At 52.5% G+C, this 24,007-nt stretch overlaps 1 long non-coding RNA gene across 1 annotated transcript in view; it reads right to left on the bottom strand.

The window, feature by feature from the left end:
- LOC104679019 overlaps positions 1-19,213 on the bottom strand; it is a 59,196-nt gene extending 39,983 nt beyond the window's left edge. The window contains exon 1 of the long non-coding RNA XR_750261.2: positions 19,108-19,213. This is a non-coding gene — a long non-coding RNA (uncharacterized LOC104679019). The remainder of the gene's footprint in view (positions 1-19,107) is intronic.
- Positions 19,214-24,007: the final 4,794 nt, after the last annotated feature.

Here is a 24,007-nt window from a genome sequence, read left to right on the forward strand (position 1 = left end):
TCAGTTCTTTCCATTTTCCCCCCCTCAATAGTAGACCAGCTTCCTCACATGAAGGGCCCCTTAGTACCCTCTACAGGTCCCCCTCAGTGGTAGACCAGCCTTTTCTCAGTTTTCTCCATGTGCCCACATCCCAATAATAGAAGAGCCTCCTCACATGGGGGTTTCTTCAGTACCCTCCATGTGGACCCTCAATGATACACTAGTTTCCTCACTTAGGGGTCCTCTCAGGTCCCTCCATGTGTACTCCCATTGGTAGACCAGCCTCCTCACATGGGGTTTTTTTAGTTCCATTCCAAGGCTCCCACCTCAAAAGAAGACAAGACCAGCCTCCTCACATGGGGGACCCCTCAGTTCACTCCACATGCCCCTATCATAATGGTAGACCAGTTGTCTCACAAGGGGGCCTTCTCAGTTTCCTCCACACAGCCCCATCCAATGGTAGACCAGCCTCCTCACAGGGGTGTTTCCTCAGTTGCCTCTCAGTGACCCACCCCCGCCAATGTACACCAGCCTCCTTACACAAAAGTCCACTCAGTTCCTCTCCAGGTGGCCCCACCCCAGTCATAGAACAGCCTCCTCACATAAGGGACCCCTCATTTCCCTCCACGTGGCATGCTGAATGGTAAACCAGCCCCCTTACATGCGGGACTCTTCGGTTCCCTCTACATGCCCCCACCCCGATGGTAGACCAGCCTTTTTACATGGTGTTCCTCTCAGTTTCCTCCACATTCCCCTGCTCCAATGGTAAACCAGCCTTCTCACACAGTGCTTCTCTCCATGTGCCCCAACTACAATGGTAGACCAGCCTCCTTACATTGGGATTTTCTCAGTTCCCTCCACATGTCCCCTCAATGAAAGACCAGCCTCTTCACACAGGGATTCCCCAGTTTCTCTTTATGTGCCTATGCCCCAATGATAAAGCAGCCTTCTCTCAACAAGAGTTTCCTCAGCTCCCTCCATGTGCTCCCACTCTGGTGGTAGGCCAGCCTTGTCACAGTTGTTTCAACTCAGCCTTCCCTCAAGTGCCCACCCAATAGTAGACCAGTCTCCTCACATTGGATCCTCTCAGTTCCCTATCTTTTTAATGTTAGAACAGCCTCCTCACATGGGAGTCCCCTTGTTCTCATCACATAACTTACTCAATGGTAAACCAGCCTCCTCACACAAGGGACCCCTCAGTTCCCTTCAGGTGCCTTCATCCCAGTGGTAGATCAGCCTCCTCACATAGGATCTCCTCAGTTCCCTCCACATGGCCCCCTCAATGATAGACAAGCCTCCTCACACGGGCATCCCTTCAGTTTCCTCCACATGCCCCAACCCCAATGGTAGACCAACCTCCTCATTCAGGGGTCCCCTCAGTTCTCTATATGTGCCTCCACCCAAAGGGTATACAATCTTTCTCACATGGGAGTTTCCTCAGTTCCCTCTATATGGCGCCCCCAATGGTAGACCACTCTTCTTACACAGAGTTTTGCTCAGTTCTCTCTCCATGCCCCCATAATAGTAGACCAGTTCCTCACATGAAGTTCCCTCAAATTTTTCCTTGTCCTCCTACCCTAATTGTAGACCAGCCTCCTCAAATGGGGGTCCCCTCAGTACTTTTCACTTGTCCCCCAAAGACAGGCCATTCTCCTCACATGGGAATCCCCTCATTCCTTTCCATGTGGCACCACCAATGGTACACCAGCCTTCTCACATGAAGGTCTCCACAGTTCCCAATGGTAGATCTGCCTCCCCACCAGTGATTTCCTCTGTTCTCCTCCATGTGCTGCCACCCCAATGAAAGGCCAACCACCTCACACAGGGGTCTTCACAGTTCTATCTACATGTCCCCACCCTAATGGCATGCAAGCCTTCTTACATGGCCATTTCCTCAGTTCTTTCCTTGTGAGCTCCCTGCCCCCCCACCAAATTGTAGACCAGACGCATCACACGGTGGTTTCCTCAGTTCCCTCTATGGAGACTCTTCCAGTGGTAGACCTGCCTCCTCATATAAGGGTCCCCTAAGTTTGCTTTCAGTAACCCCCCAAAAGGTAGGCCAGTTTTCTCACATGTGCCTTTATTTCTCCCTAAGTTTTCTCCATGTGCTTTTACCTTAATGGTAGAACAGCCTCCTCACACAGATTTTCACTCAGTTTTCTCTACATGCCTCTACCGGAGTTCTAGACCAGCCTCCTAACATGGGGGTCCCCTCAGTTGCCTCAACTTGGCCCCCCAGTGGTAGATCAGCCTCCTCACACGGTAGTTTACTCAGTTCTCTAGACATGGCCTCCTCAATGGTACAGCAGCCTCCTCACACTGGGGTCCCATCAGTTCCCTCCACATGGCCCTCCCTAATAGTGGACCAGCCTCCTCACATGGGGTCCCCTCACTTCTGTCCACATTCCCTTCTTAATAGTAAACCAGCCTTCTCACAAGTGGATTCTTTCTGTTCCCTTCTCATGGCCCCTCAGTGGTAGACAACCCTCCTCATCCCAACAGTAGACCAGCCTCCTCACACACTGGCCTTCTCAGTTATCTCCATATTGCCCTTAGCCCAATGGTAGATGAGCCTCCTTACATGAGGGCTCTCTCAGTTTCCTCCATGTACCCTCACCTTTATGGTAGACCAGCCTCCTCACTTGGGTGTCCCTTCAGTTCTCTCCATATGTGCCCACCCAATGATAGATGAGCCTCCTCACATGGGGGTCCTTTCAGCACCCTTAAAGTGCCCTCACCCCAGTGGTAGACAAACTACCTTATATGTGGGCCCCCTCAGTTTCCTCCACATCTGCCTGTAGTAGACTAGCTTTCTCACATGTTCCCCTCTATGTGGCCTTCTCAATGATAGACCAGCCTCCTCATATGGGGGACCCCTCATTTCCCTCCATGGGCTCCCCGAATGGTAGACAAGCCTCTTCACATAGGTTTCCCCTCAGCTCCCGTCCATGGGGACCCCTCGACGGTAGACCAACCTCCTCAACTGGGATCCCCTCAGTTCCCTCCATGTGCTCCCACCCCAGTGGTAGAATGACCTACTCACATTTGGGCCTTCTCAGTTATTTCCAAATGGCCCCAACACCCTAGTGGTAGACCAGCCTTCTCACATGGGTGTACCCTCAGTTTCCTCCATGTGGCCCCACTACAATGATAGACCACTTGCCTCATCCAGGGGTCCCCTCACCTCCCTCCATGTGACCTCCCCAATGGTAGACCAGCCTCCTCACACAAAAGTCCCCTCAGTTCTTCTCCATGTGCCCCCATGCCAGTGGTAGACCAGCCTCCTCACATGGTTATTCTCAGTTCACTCCACATTGCCCTTTTCATCCCATGTTTCATGCCAATGGTAAACCAGCCTCCTCACCCAGGAATTCTTTCAGTTCTACTGTAAGTCCCCCTACCCCAGTGGTTGACTAGCCTTCTCACACGTGGGTCTTCTCAATCATCTTCACATGGCTTTCACCCCAATGGCAGACCAACCTCCTAACATGGGGGCTTCCTCAGTTTTCTCCATGTGCTCCCACTATGATGGTAGTCCAGCCTCCTCACACAGGGATCCTTTCAGTTCAACTCCAAGTCCCGCTACCCCAGTGGTAGACCAGCCTTCTCACATAGGGGTTTCCTCAGTTCTCTCCAAGTGCCCCAACCCCAGTGGTAGACCAGCCTATTTTCATGGACATTCCCTTGGTTCCCTCTATGTGACCCCACCTTAATGGTAGACCAGTCTCCTCACATGGGAGTCCCCTCAGTTCCCTCCATATAACCCCCACAATAGACCAGCCCTCTAATACGAGGGTCTCCTCAGTCCCTTCCACCTGCCCCGCCCCTATGGTAGAACAGTCTCCTTACATGGGGGTTCTGTTTCCTCCATGTGTCCCCTCAAATGTAGAGCAGCCTCCCCATGTGGGGGTTCTCTTGGTTTCCTCCACCTTCCCCCACTTTTATGGTAGACTATCCCCCTAACTTGGGTGTCTCCTCAGTTTCCTCCATGTGTCCCCACCCCAATGATAGGCCAGCCTCCTCTCATGCCCCCACCCCAGTGGTAGACCAGCCTCTCACACCAGGCTCCCCTTGGTCTCCTCCATGTGCCCCAAGCACAGCTTCTGTGCATGGTGTCAGAGGCTGTGCTTCAAGAATGAAGCAGAAGCCCCAAGGTGTCTTGAGGCACAGCCAAAATCAGTTACCCAACCTTCTATTGGCCAAAGAAAGTCATATGTCCAAGGGGAGGGGGAGTACCCCCAGGCTATGGGTGGGAGGAAGGGACATGTCCCACCTTGGAGAGGCATGGGCACCAGCAAGGGAGGAATTTGTGGGGCTGTCTTTGCAAACACACTGCCACATTGACTTATTTATTGTGGATTATTGAGCACATCATCTGACATAGACCTGATCACAGATGCTGGGGGCACATAGAAGGACAACAGATGTCCCTGCCCTAAAGGAGTTCCCAATTTGTTTGGTGCAAGAAAGGTACAAAATGATGGTGATGAGGCATTTTAATGAGGGCCACATTAGAAGGTTCTTCATACATTTATTCACTCAGTCATCCAGTGGCTGTTTCTTGAGTGGGCCTCCCATGCACTGGACACTGGGGGTACTAGTGTCCCCCAGTGGACAAGACAGACATGGCCCCCGCCCTCCCAAGCTCCCACTCCAGCAAGGGAGACAGGCAGTAAATACACATCAAGAGACTAATGTACATAGGGAAAAATAAAGCAGGGTAAGAGCACAGAGAGTGACCGTGGGGGCTATTTTAGATACGATGGTCAGAGAGGATATCTGAACTCAAGAACATTAACTCAAGGAGGAGCACCTGCTATGTGCTAAGACCTTTATCTTGCTTAATTCCCAGAGCTGCAACATGAAGCAGGGACCATCATTAGCCCCTTTTCATGGATGGGGAAACTGAGGCTCAAAGGTTCCTGGTCTCCCCTGAAGCAGGGACCTTGGAGTGGAGGTCTGTGTGGAAGAATACTCCCAGGGGTGAGAACTGCAAGTGCAAAGGCGCTGTGGCAGATGTTTTGGGTGCTCTCAAGGAACAGTGAGGAGGCCAGAGTGGAGGGAAGGAGGGGAAGTGTACTAGGAAATTAGACTGGAAAAGGTCCATTAGGTTGACAGAGGGAAGGGGACTTCTGGGCTGGGCATAGCATAAGCCAAGGCCTGGAGATGGGGAATTCAGGGTGTGCTCCAGCAGGAAGCCTGGCTCAGTGGGACTGGGGCTTCAGGAATGTCAGAGTTAACAACCTGGGACATTGGCCTTGGGAAATCTCACTGGCCCTGTAGGCAGGGGCACCCAGGACCCAGGACGGTGCCTGAGCAATGCCAGGCCAAGGCCCACCTTGAGTTGGGCTGCCCTCCCTGTAAACCCTGAGCTCCTCCTCACCTGGGTGTCACCCCTGCTGGCAAGCCCCTGTCGCTGCAGCCCTGGCTGTGTCCTACCCCAATGGCACTCACAGCACCCAGTTGCCTTGCCAATCTCAAAGGCCTGGCTCTGACTCTCAGCCCCACTGCTGGCCTACTCAGTGACTACAAATGACTAATTTTCCTTTGCTGGGCCTCAGTTTCCCCACATCTGAAGTGAGCAGGGTCGGGGGCTGTGGGCTGTCCTTCCAGTCATACCTGAACCTCAGCTTACATCACAGAGCTTTGGGAGCAACAGCTGTGTGCTTACAACCCGGAGCAGAGAAGCTGAGGCCTTTGTACAGATAGGGAGACTAAGGCCAGGGAGGGTGGGGTTGGCCGAGGTGAGTCTGTTAATAACATCTGTGGAGGGACCATGCAATGATGCATGATGCTTCAGACTCTCAGGCTGTGGGACACCTAGTCCCCACTGTTTGGACAGATGGTGATCTCCCTAGAGGTGGTTAATGGGATTCCCATTGTCTGAGAGCCCGGCCCGCCCGACAGTAACAGGATCCTTGACCCCTCTTCCTGCCTGCAGGGCAGCCTCTCTGACACCCAAGCCTCAGGATCCAGACAAGGGGACATAGGCAGGCTTGCTGGTGGGGAGATGCAAATTCAAGGAGGACAAGCACCTGATATATGCTAAGACCTTTATCTCAATCCTCAGAGCTGCAAAATAAAGCAGAAACCATCATTCTTCCCTTTTCGTGGATGAGGAAACTGAGGCTCAGGGAAATCACAGAGGCAAGAGGAGAAGGCATCCCAGGACTCCAAGGAAAACAGATCCCAAATGCACAGGGGAACAAATTGCCTTTTGTAGAAATGCCTTTTTGGTTTTTGTTTTTTTTAATGTTTCCCCTTCTCATATGCAGGCCTTTCTCAGATGAGCCAGGTAAAATGATGCCTCCCCAGACAGCCTTCCCACCCTCCTGGCAGGGATAACCACACCCATCTCTTGGCTCCCAGGATTTAGGAGCCACCACTTCGCAGCTGCCTAACCCAGGAAGTCTCCTAACCTCTCTGGGCCTGTTTCCTCATCTATAAAATGAGAATAAAAATAAGACCTTCTTCCTAGGGCTGCTGAGAGAATCACATGAGATAGTAGGTGTAAAGCACCTAGAAGTGTGCCTGGGGCATGGAGAACACATAACTTGCTTGTATTAGGATACTCTAATAGCTATTATCATCGCCACTATCATCCTCACAACCCTCGCCTTCATATTCAGGCTCTTCCCAGAGGGAAACTCTTGGTGGTTGCAACAACTTGGGGATGCAATTTTGTTCCATTTCTCAGATGAGGAAACTGAGTCTCCAAGATGTTTGCTGACTTGGCAGTTGGCAGAGGAGGGAGAGAAAGCCAGAAGGATCTGACTCCAAAGCTCTGCCCCACCCCATCTTTCCAGTCATCCCGTGGCAACCACAGACAAGATGCTAGCTGTGCTAACCAGCTCCCTCCATTCATGAATTTCTGACTTACTCTGAGCGGTCCACAGCCTGGACCTAGGGAGGGACCCCTTGCTCCTCTTCCCTTACAGCCAGGGGTGGAACAGGGGCATCTGAGGTGATGGGGTATGGGTTCAGAATCTGAGCCAGTCTCCAGCTGGGGCATGTCTGCAGCTGAGGGCGATAGCAGCTCTTCCCAACTCTAGATACCAGGGTCAGGTGCAAGTCCAGCAGAACCACCCAGCAGCCTCACTTACATACCTCCCACGCTGGGAAGGTCAGTACTGGTCCCAGCTCTGCCCTCTGCCTGCTCCACGCACCCCAGGACAGCCCTGCAGAGGCTGGGAGACAGGAAGCCTGGGCAGACAATCGGGCTGATGGGAAGGGGCGAGGAGGGCACCCAGCCTCCCGAGGAGCTCTGCGCCTGCCCCCACTAGCTGAGCCAGGGAGGGCGGGGGATGGGGGGCGACTGGCAGGCAGTGCAGTGGTTGGGGCGTGGCCTTCGGGGACCTGCGTTCAAATTTTTCCAGCTAGTAACTGCTGCCCTTGGGCATCTTCCTCTGCCTCAGTTTCCTCATCCATAAAATGGAGCCAAAATGAGGTGAAACATGGAAAGGGTTTCTGTGTCTGGCACAGAGTGAATGCCCAATATACAAATGTGGGTTGTAGCTTACATAGTCCCATATTTCTGGATTGAATGAATGGTGCACCCAGGCAACGGCTGGCATGGGGTGGGATAGGGCAGGACCTAGGCAAGCCCCTCTGGAGCACACTGGGGAGCTCCAGGTCCCCTGGATGGGGCAGGAATTCCCATCCCAAGCCCAGCAATGAGCTCACCCACTCAGCCTGCACCAACAATACATGATCGGCCCATAAATGCCCAGGGGATGCTGGGGCTAGGCCGGTATTTGAATATGAAAGGGTGAGAAACCAAGCAGCATTCTGGGGTCTGGGGCAGGGAGGCAGTACAGCTGTGCACAGCCAACCTGGATGCAGGCAACACAGCATGCACGCCTTGCACACAGACACATAAAAACACACACATGCACACAAAGACACGTACACACAGTCATACAAACACATGCAAAGGCAAATACAAACTCACAAGCACACACAAAACACACATACACACACAAAGACATACATGCATGCATGTAACAGTCACACACACAAATACAACTCCCTTTCGCCCTCACAGCTGCACAGAGACAGCAGTAAGACCAGAGTAATGGACATGCATCATTGAGCACACCGCCTGAATGGCACTCCAGCCATAGCCTCAGATGTCCAAGAAATTTTTAATGAAGATTTTTTTTTTTTTTTTTTTTTTTTTTTTTTGAGACAGAGTCTTGCTCTGTCACCCAGGCTGGAGTGCAATGGCGCAATTTCGGCTCACTGCAATCTCCACCTCCCATGTTCAAGTGATTCTCGTGCCTCCACCTCCCGAGTACCCAAGTAACTGGGATTACAGGCATGTGCCATCGCACCTGGCTAACTTTTTTTGTATTTTAGTAGAGACAAGGTTTCACCATGTTAGCCAGGTAGGTCTCAAACTCCTGACTTCAAGTGGTCTGCCCACCTCCACCTCCCAAAGTACTGGGATTACAGGTGTGAGCCACCGCACCAGGCAAAAGATTTCTTTTATACCCCAAATTCATTTCTTGAGTCCTACTGTCATAGAAATTTAATCTTGGCCAGTGTGGTATGCCCACCTTTCCCCCAGAGCACCTCAGGTGGGAGCCATTCAATCTGGCCTGGTCTGCTGAGGACCCCACAGGCCACGAGGCCGTCAGTCCTGCAACTCCCCTGCATGTGCCTGCAGCTCCTGTGTGCCCCTACAGGTCCCCCTGACCCTCCAGTGCCCCACCCAGGGAAGCTCTCCACCAGCCACCACTCCCATGGAGTGGCCAAGTAAGACCCGCCTGCTATCAGGGCCCACAGCCCGCCTGAGCACCCAGAGCCCAGTCGGCTTCCCCCTGAGCCTCCTTCCTCCTCTCCACCACCCCCAAGTCTGGGAAACCTCCCTGTGAGCTGGAGCAGGCAGGGAGGAGACTGGGGAGATTCGGACTCTGGGCTCACCACAGTCTACAGCAGAAGAGCACAGTGGTGAAGAATCCAGGCCCCCGAAAGTCAACACCGTCTGACATCGCTAGTTGTGTGCCCCTGGGCAACACACATAACCTCTCTGTGCCTCAGTTCTCTCATCTGTGAAATGGAAATAATGAGAGCACCTGCCTCATGGACTGCCCTTAAGATTCCAGGAGACCACGTGTGCACAGCAATGGGAACAGTACTCAGCACATGGTGAACTCTCACTATCTTTTTAAAGACCTCCTGTGGGATTTTCCATTCCCAGTGGGTCTAGGCTTTCGAAACCAAAAGCTAAGAAGAAGCTGGTACACTGAATTGATGAAGAAAAGGAAAAGCCAAAAAGGGGCCAAGGGGTAGCACAAGCTATTTGGGGGAAAAGAACTATTCATTAATATTTCAAAATAGAAGCCCTCCAACTCTCCTACTGTAGCCAACAGCACGCTAAGTTACCTGTAAGCCTCAGCTTCTTTAAGCCTCCTAGAAAATCCATGGGGTCAGTACTGTCCATCACTACCTCCGCTTTGGAGATGAGGAAACTGAGGCCCAGATGGGTGGCACACCTGACCCCAGGACCAGGGTCAGAGTTGGGAATTAGACTCAGCCCTGAAGCCACTTGCCCAGGGCCACACAGCCAGGCTTTGGCTGAACCTGGCCTGGAGCCCAGTCCAGAGCTGGGACACTGGACCACCAGCATCATAGCACATAGGTATCTGGGGGCTGACCTTGGCCGTGAGAGCTCAAATGTCCCAGGAGTCTCACTCAGTCATATGTTTCTGTTTTACTGATAGAAAAGGTGCTTTAGAAGCCTCTGTCATTCACTCCCAATTTCTTTAGGATTGTTCTGGGATGGGGGGAGAACGGAGGGAGGAGGGGACTGACCACAGGAGGAAAATCAGAGCTCCCTATGAGGAGCACTTTCTCCCAGTCAGGAGGCCAAAGAAAGGGATGGGTATCCAGGAGGGAGTGAGCTTCCCATCAGGGGAAGCATGCAAGCCAGGCTGGAGGAGCAGCTGGTGGGGCTGCAGAGGGGATTCGGGGACTCTGCCTGGTAAAAACATGCAGGAGAATCTCCCACAAGACCCCATAATCAGGCTTCCCAGACTGAGTAAGAAGCCAACTTGCTTGCTAAAATTAACCACTCATGTGTGGTTCCCAGAAGACCTTCCATACCTAAACATGCTATGCTACATGTCTTGGGACATCGTGAGGGAGATTCCCCTGGGCTGTACTGCACGGCTTCCAATGCCCAGAGTACAAGGCAGAGACCACAGTTATCCACTCCACATTCTCCTTCTTCTGAACAATAAGGAACCCTCTCCCGGTTATCTGGGATCATGATGCCCACCATCCCCCAGGAGATTGCATCTCCCAGCCTCCCTTGTGGCTAGACACGGGCATTGGAGGAAGTCCTGGTCAATGGGAGGTGAGCCAAAGAGGCGCATGCCACTTCCAGGTGCACCCGTGAAAAAAAACTAGTGCCTTCCCCATGTCCTCTCCTTTCCCAGCTGGCTGAGGGGAGGCGGGCACAGGAGCAGCCACCTTGAACTCGGAGACAGAGGTCTTGATACCAGAGTCCTCTCCTAGCCCTGAAACAGGTTACTAGACCATAAAGCCAAAGAAATAAAAAACCTGTTCTCAACCTTGCTGTGTCACCTACTTGATCCTTTTGGTTAAGCCGCTGTGTTTGGGGGTCTCCTCATCACAGCAGCTAAGCCTATACCCCATGTGATACCAAGAAGGAGGCACAGGGGCCCCAGTGGACCATAAGCTTTAGAAGTCCAGGAAGGGTTGAGCCTATGTTTCCATCCCCAGTTCAGGAACAGGCAGAGAGAAGGGGTCTAGAGACAGCGGTGGAAGGAGTAGGAAGAATGAGAAAGCAGATCTCTCCTGGGCCACAGACCAGCATATCCAAATGCCTGTTTCCCTCTCCCCTTGAAGCAAGACGAATCTTGTGTGTTCCAGACTGAACTGCGAGTTTGTTTATGCTTTGGTCTTCCCCATCACAGTAAATGGCACCCCTGGCCACCTAGGGGTCCACGCCAGAATCTTAGGGTGTCACCTTTGTCTCCCTTATCTGCTCTCACCCTCCTCAAGTTATCACCAAGTCTTGATTTTACTTCTTAAATTTCTTCCAACCCGTGGCTTCCCACTAGTTCCACCACTGTGTGTCCTAGCCTCAGCCACCATTGGTCTCCCTGCCTTCACCCTCACCTGCTACAGTCTCTCGTCCACTCAGCAGCAAGAGTGACCTTTTTGAAACATCATCAGAGAATGTCCCTCCCTGCCCTCAACCTCCTGTGGCTCCCAATTCACTCAGAGGAAACCCTGCCTGGTCTGGCTGTGTTACCCCTGACCAAGCATCTCCCTCACTGAATGTGCTTCTTCCACCGGGCCCGCACTTGGTCCTCAAACACAGGCAGCGTGCTCCCCCAGGGTTGCAGCCTTAGCCCAGCCAGGACTTCCCCCAGGACCACTCTCGTCTCCACTCTGCTCATCTGACATCTCCCTGCAGGATGGCGCTAAGGGTGGTTTGGACCCACCCGCTCTCTCATGCCATTCTTACTTGCAGTTTTAAGAATCACTGTAGAATGTGCTGGGGATGCAACATCCGGGGATAAGGAGCATCTGGCCAGAACACCCTGGGCTCTGTTCCTGTCCCTCCTGGAGCAGGATGTCCTATAGAGATTTAGCTCAGCAAGTTGCATTGTCCCGGGGATATGAAACCCAGGGCCAGCTGCTTTCCAGAGTCCTTCGGCTGCAGTGCAAATGGGGCACATGTAGACAGGACTCCATCCACCCTGGGCAGCTTTCCCGAGCCTGGGCGACCAGCTCGCCATGAATCCTAGGCTCTTCTGTCCCTTGCTACCTATCTCTGAGTAACAAGTCTGGTTTGCGTAACTTGCCGTAGGTGAGTGTTGTCTCACTGGACTCATGCAAGTGATAAATTAACACAACTCAAAGTGCAGTGGGCGAGGTGTTTAGAGTCCTCCCCTAGGATTAACATAGTGCACAGTGACTCTGCTTCACACTCCCCAACCTCCCTGCTTGAGCTAGGGTCGCCTGCACCAGAAGACTGTTTGACCCTGCTCTGCACCTCTCTCCCCGACCTATAGCAAGTTTCCAGTTACTGTCTCTCTCTGCACCATTTCACTGTCTTCATAGCCCTCCCCACACCTCCACAGGTTATAACTTCTTGTGTGTGTTTGCTCGCGTGTGTGTGCATGCGTGTGCATGTGTGTGTGCGTGTGTGTGTGTGACATCTGGTCTCCTCCCAAGACCATCTGCTCCAGGCAGGCAGAGTCGTGGTCGATTTGGCTCAGTGGTGCATCTCCAACACACAGCCCTGCGCCTGACACATTGTAGGGGCTCTTATGCTTGGGGATGAAAAACAGAAATATAGGCTGCCTTAGTTTGAATAACTTCATGCAAGAGCAGAGGGGGACCCGGGGATGGCACCAACGTTCTGGAGCAAGGCGGGTCAGCGGGGCTGGCTGTCCGGATGGGAGTTGATCTGGACAGAGCACACCCAACAGATCTAGCACTCACACCCAGGCTGCACACCACACAGGCACCCTGGACACTCACTGCAGGTGTGAGACAGGTTCACTGTGCACCAGTATCAGTCCCAGGGGAGGACTCAACACCTTGGGCCAGGGCATCACAACTTGGGCTGTGCCAATTTCTATCACTTGCCCCACTGCAGCGAGACAGAACACTTGCACACACTGGCCCCCTTAGCCATGCATTTCACTGCCACCATGACCGGCCCCACCACTTCATTATCTGAGAAATGGGAGGGCTCATAAACCAGTTGCAAATCTAGTGCTCCCTGTGGCCCTCAGTGTAGAGTGTGGACAAGCCTCGGGGGTTGATGCGGTCTAGGCGTGGGAAGATCGGTGAGAGAACCTGACTCCAGAGAGGGAGTCTTGGAAATGTGGTCTCACCACCCCCAGCAGCAGCATATAACAGCATTCAAGGTGTGCCCACTGGGATTCCCTCCTCCTGGGAGCCTTCTCCAACCAATCCCCTTCCAGCTGCCTTCAGGAGCCCCATACCCTTTCTTCCCCTTCCTGGGTTCTTGCCCATCCCCAGCTTCATGGTTGTGGCAGCCCATGGCTTATAATGGGCTTAATAAAAGCACAGGAAATTATGAGAGCACCAAGCAGGTGGGCAGCTGGACCTGGCCTCCCACTGTAGCATTCCAGGGGCCCAGACGTTCCCTCTGCCTGGCCCTGACAATGTGGGCATGTCACCTGGAAGTGGCCAACCAGATTGTCCTGCCCAGAGTTTGGATTTGAAACACAACTCAGAGAGGCAGGGGCATTTTGGATTCATTCCGGGAACCTCAGGAACAGCATCCTGATGCACAGTTCTCGAGGCCCTGACCAAGGCTGTGTTCCCTGGCCTCAGCAGCTTCGGTTCCATGTGTACCAAGCATGGTTCTCCAGCCTTCCTGTAGACTCTGTGAAGCCTCTAAAAGCCATCTGCATTAGTTAGGCGTGTGTTCAGCTGCATATACCAAAAAACCCCTGCTATGGTTTGAATATTTGGCCCCTCCAAAAATCATGTTGAAATTAATCCCCAATACGGCAGTATTGAGAGATGGGGCCTTTAAAATGTGATTGGGCCTCAAGAGCTCTGTCCTCAAGAGTAGATGAATCCATTCATGGATTAATGAGTTAATGGCTTAATGGGTTATCATGGGGGTGGGACAAGTGGCTTTCTAAGAAGAGAAAGAGAGACCTGAGCTGGCACACTCAGCTCCCTTGCCATATGATGCCCTGCACCATTCTGGGACTCCGCAGAGAGCACCTAGCAGCAAGAAAGCCCTCGCTAGAAGCAGCCCCTTGCCCTTGGACTTCTCAGCCTCAAGAACTGTAGGACATAAATTCCTTTTCTTTATTAATTGCCCAGTTTCAGATATTCTGTTATAAGCAATAGAAAATGGACAAAGATGACCCTGTTTCCATGCTTAGCCAAATAGGGTTTTGGCCTTCTCTGGAGGTTGGCAGGCCAGGGCTGGGGCAGCTGCTTGCGGCTGTCATCTAGAACACAGGCTCCTTCCAGCTCCTGGTCCTCCATCCTTAATATGTGGTTTTCATCCTCATGCAGGCAGTGAGAAGATGGCAGGGTAGAGAGGGAAAGGCCTGTGCCAGCCTTTTTAGGAAACAATAGCCTTTTAGGAACCCACCAAGCAGAGTGTCACATCCCTCTAGACAGAACTGGGTCTGGTGGCTACCTGTAGCCAGAGGACATCTGGGGAAGGAGCCTCAAGGACACATCACTCCTCTGAACTAAACTGGTGTCTGTTAGGAAGGAGGAAGGAGGAGAATGGATGCAGGGTAGATCAGCAGCAGCAGCAGCTGCCACAACTGCCTAAACTTTTCTGTCTGCCCAAGCCAGAGCCATTTCTGGGTGATTGGAACTAAGATCCACATGGGGGGAACCCAATCCACCTGAGGGTACTGGGAATCTTCCCTGAGGAAGTGACATTTGAGCTGAGATCTGAAGGATACTAGGGGTGACCCTGACAACACAGTGTAAGAGGAGAATTCCAGGCAGAAGGAACAGGAGGGAAATGCTGACGGAGAAGACAGCATGGGATATTTGAAGGAAAGAAAGCAAGCCAGCATGACCAGAGAATAGACAACAAGAGAGGGCAAGGAGAAAGGGCTGGAAAGATAGGAGAGGGCTGGCACTGGGCCCTATGGGCTGTAGTAAGGGTTTGTGACTGCTCTATAAGCAACAGGACCAGCCACAAGTTTTCCACAGAAGATTAACATGACTTTTAAAGATCATCCAGGCTTGGAGGGGGCCAAGAGAAGTGTGTATGAGTCAAAATAAATTAATCCTGTAACAAAGAGCCCCCAGATCACAGTGGATTGAAACACCAAAGGTTTATTTCTCACTCATGTCACATCCAATGCAGAGTGGCCCAGGGACTCAGCTCCACACAGTCATTCAGGGATCTAGGCTTCCCCCATTTTGTGCACCTCCATATTTGACATGTGGCCGCCAAGGTCACCTTGGCATCTTCCAGCTAGCAAATGAAAACAGAGAACATGGGGAGGAGGATGCAGGGTTTTGGAGGTCAGGCCTGGAGGTGGTGTGTGTCACTTCTGCCCACATTGCTTTGGCCATGATTCAATCACATGACCCCAGCTAACTGCTAGGAGCAGGGAATGTGGCCTCAGGCAGTGCTCAGGAGGAAAGGAGGTGACATAGATATTGCTGTCCACTAGCAGTCTTTGCCACAATCCACCCCTTGCCACCACATACTCATAAGGCCCTCTTTCCTACACATAGAAAAAGCTCATCCTCTCCCCAAAGGTTACAACCCAAAACTCATCCAGCCACTGCATGGTCTGCTGGCCTGTGGACTATAGAGAAAATATGTTCATCATCCCCTTACACACACTCATGCACACACATACACACACACGCACACACACATACACACAATATGATGGTGAGGCAGGGATAAGATAACCTCAGTAAAAACTCCCATTCCGAAGAGAAAGGAATGGCAGCCACTCAACAGCAAGCAGTCCATTGTGCAGGGTCCATTGCACAGGGGCAGGGACTGAGAGATTTCCCTACTCTGGCGGTCAAGGGTGTCCCCTGACTAGACTCTGGCTTTGCTCTCTTAGAAAACTCCTTGTCCAGCTGGGCGCAGTGGCTCATACCTGTAATCCTAGCACTTTGGGAGGCTGAGGCAGGCGGATCATTTGCAGCAAGGAGTTCAAGACCAGCCTGGCCAATACATGGTGAAACCCTATCTCTACCAAAAATACAAAAATTAGCTGGGGTTGGGGGTGTGCACCTGTAATCCCAGCTACTTGGGAGTCTGAGGCAAGAGAATCGCTTGAACCCAGGAGGCAGAGGTTGCATTGAACCAAGATCGCACCACTGTACTCCAGCCTGGGTGGCAAAGGGAGACTCTATCTCAAAAACGTAAGAAAATAAAATAAAATTTTCTCCATTCCCACCCACCCCCCCCACTGAGTTCACCCTTTTTAAGCTCTTTCTTGTTAATTTTTCTCCGCGGCTCCCTCTGATGTGGGAGTGCAGTGGAGTTCCCTCCTCAGATGCCACAGAGTTTTCGGAACCTACTTCCTGCTTATGGATAGTAGGGGACCCCAAGGATATTTTAAGTTTCAGTCAAAGACTCTTCTTAGTCCAGGATCATTTTGTCCTTATCAATGCAATTCCCTCTATAGCCAACTTTCTGATCTCTTCGCCCCCTGTCAGTCCTATGTGCCAGTCAATGATCATACCCGTGGTTCTTTCCTAGACTTAATTATCCAGCCCCATTTATTTTTTCCCTGCTTCCTTGCCTCCCTGCCTTTTCCTACCAACATAATAATGACAATCTCGAGGCTATGTAATTGAGTGGAAATGTCACATCCTTCTTCTAATCTTCACTGCAGCCTGAAGTGTCTCTCACTCTGATTTCCTACTGTTTCAGTTCCAGATGTGCTTAATTTTCCAACCCTGAAAAGCCCCTCTTTCTGTTCCCTTTTGTTTCTGCTTCAAATCAGCTGGCTGTGACTCTCCTGAGCTCATCTCTTTCCTGTAAGACCTTGCCAAATGCGGCCCATGGTAGCCAAGACACACTAATCTGTTGATTCCTTCCAACCACTTCCCCTGGAGCTACAGGCTTAATGCTGGTGTGCTCTGTCTTCCCAGCTATCATAGGCAACTGTTCTCCCAAATACTTTACCACTTCGTAACATGGACTGCCATATTTCACAACCTCTAATATCAGTTTCCACACTGTCACTCCACAGCCAATGTCACACTTTACAGGTTCTTCTGGTAATGCCCATTTCAGATTACCAATGTTTGTATTGGCTAGAGAAAGCTAACAGCCCTAAGTCTCAGCAGCTCATCACCATGAAGGTCTATTTCTCGCTCCTGTTATAGTTCAAGGAGGCTTGGCCAAGGGGCTCAGCTTCACGCAGTCAATTCAGGACTGAGGTTCCTTCTGCGTTGTGCACCAATGTCTTCACTGTGTGGCCTGGCGGCCGCCCTGGCATCATCCAGCCAGTGAGTGGAGACAGACTGTCTACAGGAGGAGGTCGCCTTTTCTGGGCCAGACCTCAAAATGGCAGGCATCGCTTCTGTCCACAGCTCAGGGGCCAGAACTCAGTCATTAACAGGAGGTCAGCCTGAGGGATGTGCTTATCCGTGTGCCCAGGAAGAACGGCAGCATCCCAGATTTCAGATCTGGGGTTTAGCAGGTGCCCACAGGGGCCTCAGTTCGTGCTCCCTTGCCTGGATGCCTCCATTCTGCCTAGAGCATGCCTTCACAGCCTCCAGGTTTCTGATCCATGGGTGACACTTCCCTCCCCCAGGCAGGAGGAGAGGAGAACAGGTGCAGGGTAGACCAGCAGCAGCAGCTGCTACAACCGCCCAAAACTTTCTCTCCACCCAAGCCAGAGCCACTTTTGGGTGAGTGTAACTAAGATCCACGATTGATGTGGGGGGACCCTAACCACCCCATATCCACCCCAGGCAGAAATGGCAAGTGCCTGCCCTGTAGTCTATACAGGCCTCTTCCCAGCACTCCTCAGTGAGGATGGCAATGGTCCCCTTAATTGACATCCAGAGCTCAGGATACAATAACAACATCTGACTCACCTCCATGTGCCCAGTGTGGCACAGCACGAAGCCTGGCATGGAAGAGACACCCGTTAGTGTCTGTGAAAAACCAAATGTCAGCCAGGACATTGGCTCCGAGTGACAGGTGGCTTGCATTAGCTATACTTGCCAGCTTGGCAAATGTATCTGACAGATATCTCATGTCCCCCACCTCGCATGTGCTGGGCCATGCCTGCCCTCCAGCTGTGGCTGCAACAACCAGTTCTGCACAGGATCAACCCAGAGTGCCTCACATCCCAGCCCTGATGATCTCTCATGGCCCTGATGAAGCCACCACATGGGACAGGGTACTTTCCCACAGAGCCATGCTGACACATGGGCAAACCAGAAGTGCGGGGAGGGAAGAGATGCTCCACTCCACAAGGACTTAACCTCCTCCCTGGGAGGCACAATCCTGAGGCACCCAACACACTCCACAGAGGGCCCCCAGCAGGCTTGAGCCTTCATTGCCCACAGCAGTGACTGGCTCAATAATGCCCCCTTGGACTGGCCTTGGGGGCTTCTATCTCACTCGCCTCAATCCTTCTTGTCCCTGGGATTGTGCCTCAAAATAAACTGCCAAGTCCTAAACCCTTGCCTCAGGCTCTGTGTTTAGCTGGGAGCCCAAAGCTAAAAGACACATTTTTCAAACTGACAAGAAGTACAACAAACAGAAGCCACCTGCTGCTCAAAGCCAGTGTCCTGACCAACATTTGGTTTTTGACTGACACCAGTCAGTGCCTCTTCCATGCCAGGCTCCATGCCATGACAGGCTGGGCACACAGAGATGAGTCAGATGTTGTTCTTGCACCCTGAGCAAGATTGGTGACTTTTCCCAGACTGGAGGGCCCCTACACCCCCAGAAAACTGGCCTGTTCAAAGAAGACCTGACACTTGAGCTGTGTGCTGCTCCTGGAAAGACGGCTGTCTCCCTTGGTACCCCCTACCCAGTCCAATCCAGCTGTCACCAGCCTAGTTGACTTCCAACATCCTTTTCATCCTGAAACTCCCTGCCATGGGGACTGTGGCATGTGTCCATCACACAGGAGGAGAGGACCAAATCCTCAGCTTGTCAGGCAAGGCTCCCAGAACCAAGCTCCCCCCAACCCACCCTCTTACATCTTCCTTCCCTCCTCAGTGTTCCCACCAACACCCACATGACAATTTCCACTGCTTTGGGTGCATTGCATCACCCTCCAAAATCCACATACTGAGGTCCTAACCCGCAGTATCTCAGAATGGAAACTGTATCTCAAACAGGGCCCTAAAGAGGTAATTATGGTGAAATGAGGTCCTTAGGGTGGGCCCTAATCCAGGCTGATTGGTGTTCTTATAACAAGAGGAGATTAGAACACAGATGTCCAGAGGAAAGACCATGTGAGGACCCAGGGAGAAGACGGTATCTACAAGCAAGAAGAGAGGCTGCAGGAGAAACCAATCCTTTCTCTTGTTTAAGGTCCCCTATTGGTGGTTCTTTGTGATAGCGAATACACCCCCTCCACACCTCCGTCCTCACCCTGGAATGCCTTCTCCTCCCGCTCAGCTCACCAGGTCCTGTGCCTCTCGGGCCCTTCACACACTTCCACTTTCAGGAGGCTATGTCTCGCTGGAGCCCTTCCCTGGCCATGAAGTAAGTGACTTCCCTACTTCATCTGTGGAATAGGACAGCCACATCTCACTCATGGGAGAAGGCACCATAACATGCATAAAGCACCTCGTGGTGCTCACAAAAGTTGAGGATTTTTCAGAAACAAAAAAACTCCATCTCGACAGCTCTGCTTAGAGAACATTCTGACTGACTGAGCTAGAATCTGCTCTCCACCCCATTGAGCCCAGCCTTGTGTCTGCCTGTGTGCCCTGTCCTGGGGTAGCCTGCAAAAGCCAGAGCTTAGCCACAGACCCCCTACCCCCCACAAGGCTCAGCAGCCTCAGACCCTCCCTTCTGACAACCAACAGCACAATTTTGAGGCCTTTTATCCCATCAAGTCAGGCCCCAGAGACAACACATTCACTGTGTCAGCTGGCCCATTTGGGGAGAGTCCAGAAAAATTACTGAATATGCAAAGAGAATGCAAATGAGCTGCTTCTGAGCCCGAAGTGTTCCCTTTGGCATTCTTTAAGGGCCTGCTTTAGCGAGTCGATATAAATGCCTGTAAGTGGCACAGAGCAGCTGTTGGCATGGAAACGGGGCTTCCATGGTGCTTAAGGAGACTTCAAATCAGCCCTGGAACCAACTATGCTAAACATCCTCTCCCTGCGATCTTGTTCACACTCAAAGTTCCCACTTCAGCTGGAGAGAGGGTGAGCGTGACTTCAGATGGTGAGTGCTGAGTTGAGATTCAAGAGATTTGCCCCAAAACGGACACAAGCTTTAAAGTCACACAGGCCTAAGTTTAAACATTGGCTCCCAAAATGCCCAGCGGTGAGACTGTGGGTGGATTGCCAGATGCCTCTGGGTCTTTGTTCCTCACTGTAAAATGGCTAAGTTGTGGGGCAGCTGTCCTGAGGATACAACCACTTAGAGGGGTCCTTACAACCCCACCCAGCCCTGGGCAGAGGCTGCCAGGGGCTCCCATGCGCCCAGAGCAAGGCACAGGACACATGAACACTCAACATTCCGTCCTCCCTGTGTCCTCCCTCCACACCAGGAGGAAGGAAGAAACTTATCTCAAGTCGATCCATACATCTTGTGGGCTATTTTTATTTGTGTTCCAGGTGAAATAAAACAAGTTAAAGCAGAGCATGAAATCTGAGGATTCCACCTTAAGGGGAAAAAAATCAACCTTTGCAATAACAAATAGTTGGAGCTGGTGCACTACTTGGGTGAAATTGTTACCCCTCAAGACAAGTCTAAACTCTTCAGCGTTATGAAAAGTCGGAGGGTTGCTTTGCCACCGAAAATTTATGGCCCCCAAATCATTTCTAAAAGACAGCACACATTCCCAACTGAGGGTTTCCTTCTGGTACAAACAGCTCCCGTCTCTGGGTGAGCTGGGGAGGCCCTTGGCTGCCACATTTGGGGACACAGGGCAGGTGGTGCTTTTCTGTCTGAGGGGTCTGCTCTATGGGGCCCCCCACAAAACCCAGCACATAGTAAACACTCAACAAATATTCTGTCTTTGTGTATTTCTGCCTAGTGGCAGCACTGAAAGATGGATTGGGAGGGTTTCCTCTCCCTAGAATGCCCTTGCCACCACCACCCACCCCCCCACCAGACACACAAATAGAACCTCAGCTCTGGCTGCACGCTCACCACTCACCAGCAGAGGATTGAAGGCAGTTGTCCCCATACCCCTCCTCTAAGGAACACATTCACCCTTGAAGATGAAGAACCAGAACTTGCCTACACTGAAGGAAACTTCTAGACCAGGTGGTTTATCCCTGAGTTTTATGGATGTGGAAACCAAGGCTCGAGGGCTACAAGGGAATCTGCCAGGGCCACATGGAGGTGGAGCTGAGACCCAAAGTCCTGGCTGACTCACATGGTCAGGGACAGCTTCACATCCAGGGTGGGCAGGTTTAAAGACCCAGACCCGCCCTTCCCTGGCACTGGTCTGTCCACGGGCCCCAGGGCCTCTGAGGAGAGGTGCTAGCTGACTGCATACTTTCACATCTCTGTTGACTTTGGAGACTGGAGGTGTCCCCAGCTCAAGAGCCTCAATGGGTCCCCGTCTCCACCGTGTGGTCAGTGGGCCTTGGTGGCTTCCTCTGCCCTCTGCTAGCCAGCCTGCCATCTCTGTGCCTCCTCCCAGATGAGCTGCGGTCTGACCGGGCTCCTCTTTGTCCCCCTTCAGGCGGGGTCATTCTCACACTGTACCCCTTTCCTGGCCTCCCAGCAGCCCTCTCAGTGCCCAGCCTCTCTCCTCAATGGCACCTCTTTAGGTCTCTAATTTCCCAGGGTTCTACTTGCTGGTCCCTCTGGCTTCACAGCCTGAGCTGCTCCCCATAGCCCACTGCCTCCATCTGACGCCATGCCAGAAGGCAGGGCAGAGCTCTCCTTCCTCTGTCCCCACCGAGCCTAGCAGCAGTCAGCCATGACACCTCCTGAGCACAGATGAAATGCCAAGAGGCCTGTGCTGAGCCCACTCCAGGCACCACATACTTTAATCCACTCTGAGGCTCAGAGAAGCTAAGTGACTTGCCCAAGGTCACACAGCAGGTAAGAAACAGAGCAGGGAGTCCTAGAAGGTCAGTTCAGACGAGTTGGGAGTCACAAACGGATGCAGCTTAGGGGCCAGTCGGAGCACATTAATGAGGGCCCTGGCTCCAAAGGGGTGTGGTGGGGGGAGGACATGTCCTCCTCCTTAGTGGGGCGTAGCCCCCAGCTCCATTTGGAGGTTAGCAGCTTGGGAACACCAGTAGGATCAAAGTTTCTGATCCTTCAAGAGAAGGTGGAAACCCAAATTTGTATGGGAAACCTCCTACATTTGAACGTCAACACCTGCCCTAATGTTTTATGTAGGACAAGACAAGGAATATACATCTGCAGGCCTGACCCAAGCACCGGGGCTGCCAGTATGGGACTTGGGGTTCTTTCCAAATAACAGTTTCAGAGCACGAGTGTACAGCCCCTTTCTACAGACAAGGAAACTGAGGCATTTAAAACAGACCATGGAGGTAAATCTTGTCCTTCTCTCAGGGGCTGGGAGCTAGGACCACATTTTATAGATGAGAAGATGGAGGCTTGGCAAGGTTTGGTGCATGTCCATAGACCCAGGACCCGAGGCTTCTCTGGCTGACCAGGGGACGGACCCCCGGGCTCAGCAGGCTGTCACCCCAGTGTGGCTGCACTCATTGCTCCCTTTGAAGTTCAAAGAATGGGCCTCACCCCTCCAAAGCAGGCAGTAAATCAGGCAGGAGAAAGGAAACTGTCCATCCCCGCTGAGTTATGGCAGCCACGTCGAGACAGCCCCCACCCTCCGGGACCGCCGGCCCCACCCTTACCTGCCCCCGCCCGCCCTCTCCTGCCCCCTCTGCCCTGGCCCATCTCCCCCTACCCCCACCTCTGGCTCCCAGGGTGTCTGGCTGGAGACTTCTGCAGGACTCTCCCTCCAACCCCATCTACGTCTAAGGCAGTCTGGAGGCCCCTCCATGCCTTCTCTATCAAAGAGTGGTTTGGCCCGTGCTTGCATACCTCCTGGGATGGGAAGCTCTCTCTCATGCCCAGTCAGCTTTGACCTGGACAAAGCTCTCCCTTCCGTGGGTTTGGAGCAGCTCCCCAGTGCTCTCCCATCTCACTCCCATGGGCCGGCCCTACACTCTCAGTCACAGGCCCATCTCCTCCCACAGCCCGATACAGCCCTGCAGAGACAGGGGGACAACCACTGCAGTCACCACAGGTGGCTCTCAGTGTCCCAGGCTACCCAGGGAGGGAGACAGTGCCCTGCCACAGGGGGCCTGAGGGTTCTGGTGGAAACTCTAAAGTGAGGGTGCATGTGAATGATTCGCACTTGAAATTGTGTGAACTCGTGGGTGAAATGCATGGGTTGGGGCAGTGGGGTGTGCACCTGCGGGAGCTCAGCCAGTGTGCGACTGTGTGTGACCCCAGCCTCTAAGGACGCGGCCATGAGGCAGTGCATCAGTGAGTGTGCGTGCACATGAGCGTGACTGTGCAGTGTGTGCAGAGGGGGCCGGTGGGGCAACAAGGGGAGCCCAGGGTGCAGCACAGTGAAGACACGTGAGTGTGGGAGGCGGTGAGCCTCTGAGCATGTGTGAGAACACAGGAATGTGTAAGAGTGTGTGTGAGTGTAAGTATGTGAGAGCTGTGTGAGTGTGAGGATGTGAGTGTGTGTGAGGGTTGTGAGAGAATGTGGGATGAGAGTTGTGAGTGTGTGACAGTGTGGGTGAAAGTGTGTGGGAGGGAGTGTGAGTCTGTGTGTGTGAGAGTTGTGTGGGTGTATGTGCCTGTGTATGAGGATTGTGAGAATGTGGGTGTGAGAGTGGTGAGTGTGGGTGTGGGAATGTGTGTGTGAGAGAGTGAGAATTGTGTGGGTGTGAGGGTTGTGAGACTCTGGATGTGAGTTGTGAGTGTGTGGGGGTGTGAGTGTGTGTGTGAGTGTGTGAGAGTTATGCGGGTGTGAGGGTTGTGTGTGTGTGTGAGAGAGTTGTGTGTGGGGTGTGTGTGTGTGAGTGTGTGAGTTGTGTGGGTGTGAGGGTTGTGTGTGTGTGTGAGTTGTGTGGGGGGTGTGTGTGTGTGAGTGTGTGAGAGTTGTGTGGGTGTGAGGGTTGTGAGATGAACTCTGGATATGAGTTGTGTGTGGGGGTGTGAGTGTGTGAGTGTGTGTGAGGGTGTGAGAATTGTGTCGGTGTGAGGTATGTGAGATGGACTCCGGATGTGAGTTGTGAGTGTGTGGGTGGGTGTGAGTTGTGTGGATGTGACTGTGTGCCTGTGTGTGAGTGTTATGAGAGAGAATGTGGGTATGAGCTGCAAGTATGTCTTGTGGGTGAG

This window comes from Rhinopithecus roxellana, chromosome 1, assembly GCF_007565055.1.
Source record: "Rhinopithecus roxellana isolate Shanxi Qingling chromosome 1, ASM756505v1, whole genome shotgun sequence".
Classification (NCBI taxonomy): domain Eukaryota; kingdom Metazoa; phylum Chordata; class Mammalia; order Primates; family Cercopithecidae; genus Rhinopithecus; species Rhinopithecus roxellana.